The following is a 6,000-nucleotide window of genomic DNA, read 5'->3' as shown; positions in this document are numbered from 1 at the left end:
CCTGGGGGAAAATGCTCCGCAGTTTCGCTTGCATTTTGGGGGGTCGCGAAAGGAGTGGGGGGCTTGGGTCCGTGCTCCCGTGAGCCCGCTCCCGCCTCCCACTCGGCAGAGTTTACCCAGTGACGACCTGGCGGGGACCAGATGGCCCAAATCCGGACACTGCCCCGCCAGCCCCTCCAGGTCACGCTGCCTCTTTGTGCACCCTGCAAAGCCCAGCCCAAGCCCAAGCCCTTGTGCCACGACGCGCCCTGTGTGTCGTGACCCTCCACACCCCGCAGGGAACGTTCCCCACTTCGCCAGGACCTCGGCTTTTTTCCCACAGGGACACAGGGAGGGCCCTGCTGGGGAGTCACGAGTGGCCAAGGGGAGCCGAGGGACGGGGTGTCCCTCGAAGGAGCGGAGCTGGTGCCGGGTGTGGGTCCCCTCTCCGGTCCCTCCAGGGGGTCCCACGGGGCTGCTCCCTCCCGCTCCCGGAGGGGTCCCTGCAGACCCGACGGGCAGCGGAGGCGGAGAGCCCAGCCCTGCCCGGCCCTGTCCGCACCCGCGGGCCCGGCGCTGGGAGCCCGGCGCTGCCCGCGCTGCGCGGGCGCGGAGGGGCGCGGCAGCCCCTGCCCCGCATCCATCCCCCACCGAGCATCGCCGCCGGGGAGCCGTAAATCCGAACCGATTCCCTGCAGGACGCACCGCGCTCTGTCTCCCGGGCCGGGCGGGCGGTGGCTCATCACCGGGGAGCCCCGCACACCTCGAGGGGATGCGCTACCTGCGCCGGGCACTCCGCTCCGGCCCCTCCGCGCCTCGGCCGGCTTGGGGCACGGACAAAGGCGGGCGGGAGCGTCCCGGCGGCTCGTTCCCCGGGCTCGTCCCGCTGCCCCGGCAGGGCCGTGCCCGTGCCCGCGGGCGGGGGCGGCGGGGCGGCTCCCGGGGCCGCGGCTCCGGTGAGCGCCGGCAGCCGGGGCAGCGCCGGCTCCGCAGCCTCCGCCGCCCTTCCGTCCCTGCCTGTTTATATTTTAAGTCCACCCCGATCTTATATGTAACAGCAATATATATGTTAATTGAAAACTTCTGAATTTAAAAAGGTTGTGACAAGTTATAATTTGTCTTGTCAATGTCTGGAATCCTTGTTTAGCTCTTTAGTTGTGTCTGCTGTTCGTGCCTGTCAGATAACAGCTTGCCTAACACGCTGCCTTCCTCTCTTATGGCACGGAAATGACAAATGTGCTGTTTTATCCATACAATTTATTTCATTATTGTTGCCAGCACGAAGCATCACAATCAATCATAAGGAAGTCCAGTTGGCAGGTGTCAATCTTGGTATGTTTTTGTACGTCTCAGTCTATATTTAATCCAATTACAAGGGTCATGGAGTAAGTGCAAATCCCCTTGTTACAACTCACATCTTATTCAAGATTTAAAGTAAAAAGTCAACTTGATCACATGGGCGCTTTGGGGGTCCTCCGATACCTTTTGATATGTCGTTCCCCCCTCCCAAATTATGCAGAGATAGCGTTTTATCAAAGAGTTATAGCGGGTCGGTTAGGGTTTGGGGATTTTTTTTTTCCCTGAGTGTTTGTGTGCAAATGAAGTATCTTGTTATTTTGCTAAAGAAGAGGGAGGCTTTAATGATGGGAGATCTTTCCGCTCATTGCCCTTTCAAATACAATTGTAGATCGAACTCAGCCTTGTCACGTTGAGGAAAAGTGAATTTCTAACATCCAGGACGTGCCTGTCGACTTTCAGCGAATTGCATCCAATCACCCCCAGGGAATTCAGCTAATGTCTCAGTCTAAACCGGGATGAGGGGAGAAAAACAAATCAAACATTGTCCGGAGTCACGCTTATTATGAAAATGTTTTAAAGGATAGAGAAGGGAAATAATTCAAGACAGCCCAGAATAAAGTTTTCGACAAATTAATAGCATTAGGAGTCTTCAGGGGAAAAGAAAAAAAAAAAAAAAAAAAGGAGAGATTGAGAGAGAAAGCCCAGCTACAAAGTTAAGGTATAAAGAAATGATTTATAACTATACGTTTCTTTTTTTAAGCAAGAAGTATTTTTTTTATCTTGATTTTTTTTCTTTTTGGATGAGAAACAAGGTTACGGCATTGAAAATAATAGTCTTATTATACAGTCGGCTACGGTGGGATTCTTCACGGGGGAAAATGTTATCTTTCTGCTAAATTTCTGTCTTTAGGACGCTTCAGTTCACAGAAGTTTCTTGCAGCATCTTAAATTAAAGCCCCCAAACACACGCTCCCGCACACTAATCCCGCTTGTTACAACAAGTTTCCAGCTCGCCAAGGGTTCACAGAGTGGGGTGCCCATGTCAGCCGGCTCAGCCCGCTCTGGGCAAATGCTCAGGAGAAAGGAAGGTGCAACCGTTTACCAGGTCGCAGGAGAGCCTCGCAGGCTGCCAGCCACACAACAGCCGGAAAGCTCTCCCAACTTTATATGCCAGCACACAAAAAGCCATTTCAATAATAACTCAGGTATTTTTTATTCGAAGAGATGGAGCTATTCAGTTTCTATCAAACTACGAGAGGGCTGAGCCGACAGGACGAGAGGATTTAAAAAAACAACAACAACAAAAAAAAAAAAAAACCTAAACAAACAACAAACCCAACAATACAAAACAAGAGCAAAATTACATTCCTGCACCAAGGTTTAAACGCAATCCTGGGGGCAAAAGAGAAATGTTAGACAAGCAAAGAAACGTGTGGGGGAAATAAAAAGAAAATATTTAAAAACACATACCTTGGACAAGGGCAAAATATCCCAGCTAAAATGCTAGTCAAGAGCCTCTTTCCTTGAAAGCCAAAACCACGTTTCTATCGCAATATTTTTCCTGTTCTAGAGCTTTTCCTTTGGTTTTTACCGTTTATTGTAGCTAGTCTTGGACCCTGCAGCCTGTGCAATGCCACAGTAAACAAATTGTTCTGATGTGCTTATTATTATTGCTCAAGTTCTGCTTGGATAGAGAATTAAAGCTCATTATTACAGTGTGTGTTGAGAATTGCTCAATCTATGTGAACACGGGGGTTTGGGGCATCCTCGGGAAAAGGAAAAGAAAAAAAAGAAAAAAAAAAAAAGAAAAAAACCCCCCACAACTTCGGAACGCAGTGTAAATCAAATATGTATAACGCTTATAAATTTGTAACACGTTGCCGTGTCCCTGCTCCTCTCCCCTGCCCGGGCGCGGCGACGCCCGCACCGAGCCCGCTCCCCTCCGCGCCCGCGGGGCTCCGCTCCGCGCTGCACCGCGGAGCATCCTCCATCCTCCGCGGCTCGGGAAAGGCTGCGGACCCGGCCGTGACGGAAGCAAAAATTAACGGGGACACACACACAGGCGAGGGGGGGGACACTTTGCTGGCCCGTTCCCCCGGCACCGCTCCCTGCCCAAGCCTGCCCAGCGGGGCGCGGGGGCTCCGCAGGGTTGCGCGGCGGGGGGCGGCCCTTGGGCACCCCCTCCTCGGTCCGGGGGTGACACCGGGCCTGCCCGGGGGCACCCCCGCCGCCGAGCGGAGTTTCCCGAGGCAGTGCCCGGCAGGGAGAGGAGGCCGGCCCGGCCCGCCACCCCCGGGGTCCCGCCTGCCTCTGAGCGCAGCCTTTGCAGGGTTTTTTTTCCACTATTCTTTATTATTATCCCTTTTTTTTTTTTTAGGCGATCTCCCAGCCAAATACGGACTCTGTTCCCGTCGCTCCCCTACTTTCCTGCCTCGCTTCCCTCTCCCTGTCTCTATTTTTTTTTTTTTTTTAGGAGATAAAAAGGCAAACAGAGCGCTCTGGCGCTGGCGAGGGGCTGTTTGCCTGCCTCCGCCGAGGCCTGGCCAAGCAGACTTGGCTTCACGCCTGAGCAGTTTCTGGAGAGCGGCGCGCTGGAGAGCAGGGGAGGCAGCACCTGGCCCTGCTTTAGGAGCCATCTCCTTTTATTGACAGCCAGATAAGCAGGCGGGAGCCGTGGTGTTTCCAACGCTTCCCTGGAGGACCCTGCCGGGTTGCAGGGAGCCGCAAGCCCCTTAATGGCAGCGGCTCCAAACGCGCCGCGAAACCCCTTCCTGGCAGCACCCCCGGAGCCGTCGCTACCTGCCAACGCGGCCTGGCCCTGTAAGGGACAGGGTCACCCGGGATCCGGGCGGGCTCCCCGGGATCCCTGCCCCGGGGGGTCCCGCCTGACCCCGGCCCGCAGAGCCGGAGCAGGGGCCGGGGCCGGGCGAGTGCCCCCGCACTCCTCAAAGCGCTCTCCCCGCACCCCCCGCCACAGCCCGCTCCTAATGGATCCGGCGGCCCCCGCCTCATCCCGGGCGGGCGGCAGGTTCATGAAACATTTAAGTGCAGTTCAATAAAACTATCGGCTGCGGGGGGGCCCTCTTTGCTGATGAATTATTTACCCTGACAAGTGTGTGCAAATAACGGGCCTCTCTCCCTCCCTCTCTAATGGGAGAGGGTGCGGACAGGGAGCCCGGGCAGGACCCGCAGGGCCCCGGATCACCCGCAGAGGCTGCCAGGGCGCAGGGAGGCTGCCGGAGCGGCCCACGCGTGTCCCGGCCGTCCCGCGGCCTGTCCTTAGGTCTCGCAGGGTCCGGCATCTCGTTCCAGCCGGAGACCTGCGGGCGAGTTGGAGGGCCACAGCGTTTCCCAGGAGCCACAGGGTTGGGGCAGGTTTTGCGGGGCCTCTTTACCCGCGCGAGAGCGTCCCTCCTTCGCAGCGCCTTTCAGAGGGGAAGAAGCCAAACCTCAGCCCAAACCTCGACCTGAGAGGCCGGGGATAGGCCCGGCTGCCGGCGGTGCTGCGGCTGGGGCGAGCCGTCGGGCCGCAGTCCCCGGTTGCCGGTGGGCAGCGGGAGGAGGCAGCGACCCCGCCGCTGCCCGAGGGAGCCCCCGGTCCAAGGGAGTCCCGTCCGACGGCCGAGCCCCGGCGCGGAGCCCCGGGCGGAGCGGGGCCCCGGGCGGGGCCGTGCCGTGCAGGGCCGTGCCCGCCGACGGGGCGGGCGGTGTCCGGGCTCGCGCCGTTCGCGCTCGTGTCGCCCAAAATGTCTCATTAGCGAACTACTGTCCGCCGTGACGTCACCGGGGCGGCCCAGCCAATGGGGGGAGGCGCTGGCGTCGATATTAAGGGAAAGTTAGTGCAAAGGCAGCACCCCTCTTTTGCTGTCATTGACATTTAAACTGTGTGGCAGGTTCTTTGCGTGGAAATTGGCGACCGGAGCCGCCAGGTACCTCCTCCCGGCCGCGGGACCGCCGCGCCCGGACCCTCCGCGCCCGCTGACAGGTAACGTCCCCGCACGTCCCCTCCGCCCCCGGACGCTCGTCCCGACCGCGGGCCGCCGCCAGCCGCCGGCCCGACGGGAGGGGCCGGTCACCCCGACCCCGGGCACCCCCACCCCGCGGGGGGAAGGCGAGGGGAGCGGGCCGGAGCCCCGCACAACAGGTGGGGGTGGGAGGAGGGGTGGGAGGGAGAGGCTCCGGCCGCTGCCCGCCCGTCGGAGGGGGCGCCGCGGGGCGGAGGGGGCGGCCGGCGGTGCGAGCCGCTTCCCAAACTTCCCCCCCTGCGCGGGCGGCGCAGCCCCCTCCCCTTCCCCCCGCCCCGTGACCCGGGCCCCGCTCCCTCGCCGTGACCCGTCTCAGGTGGCGGGGGCAGCCGCGGGTTACCGCGCCCCTCGGAGCACCCCGCTCGGCGCCCCCCGGGCCCTGGAGCGGCCGGCTCGGGCTCGGACTCGGGCTCCAGCCCCCCGGGCTGAATGGACGGGATGGGAGCGGGTCACGGAGAGTCCGGCGCGACGCCTCCGCGGAGGGGCGCGGAAAGGCAGGCTGGCGGCGGGGCTGCAGGAGCAGAGCCGAGCCGAGCCGGGCTGCCGTCGGGGGCTGCGTCCCAGCCACCCTTTTCCCCGCCTAACGCCGGGGGCTCGCCGGTCGCCGCGGAGGCTCTGTCACCCTACCCGGGCTGGAATGGTCCGGTCGCCGAGAGGCGACCACCTCTTGGCCCCCAAACTCAGGCTTGGCTTCCCA

This window comes from Chiroxiphia lanceolata, chromosome 6, assembly GCF_009829145.1.
Source record: "Chiroxiphia lanceolata isolate bChiLan1 chromosome 6, bChiLan1.pri, whole genome shotgun sequence".
NCBI classification, from domain to species: Eukaryota; Metazoa; Chordata; class Aves; order Passeriformes; family Pipridae; genus Chiroxiphia; species Chiroxiphia lanceolata.
The sequence above is the reverse complement of the archived record's forward strand: the minus strand, read 5'-3'. Positions refer to the sequence as shown.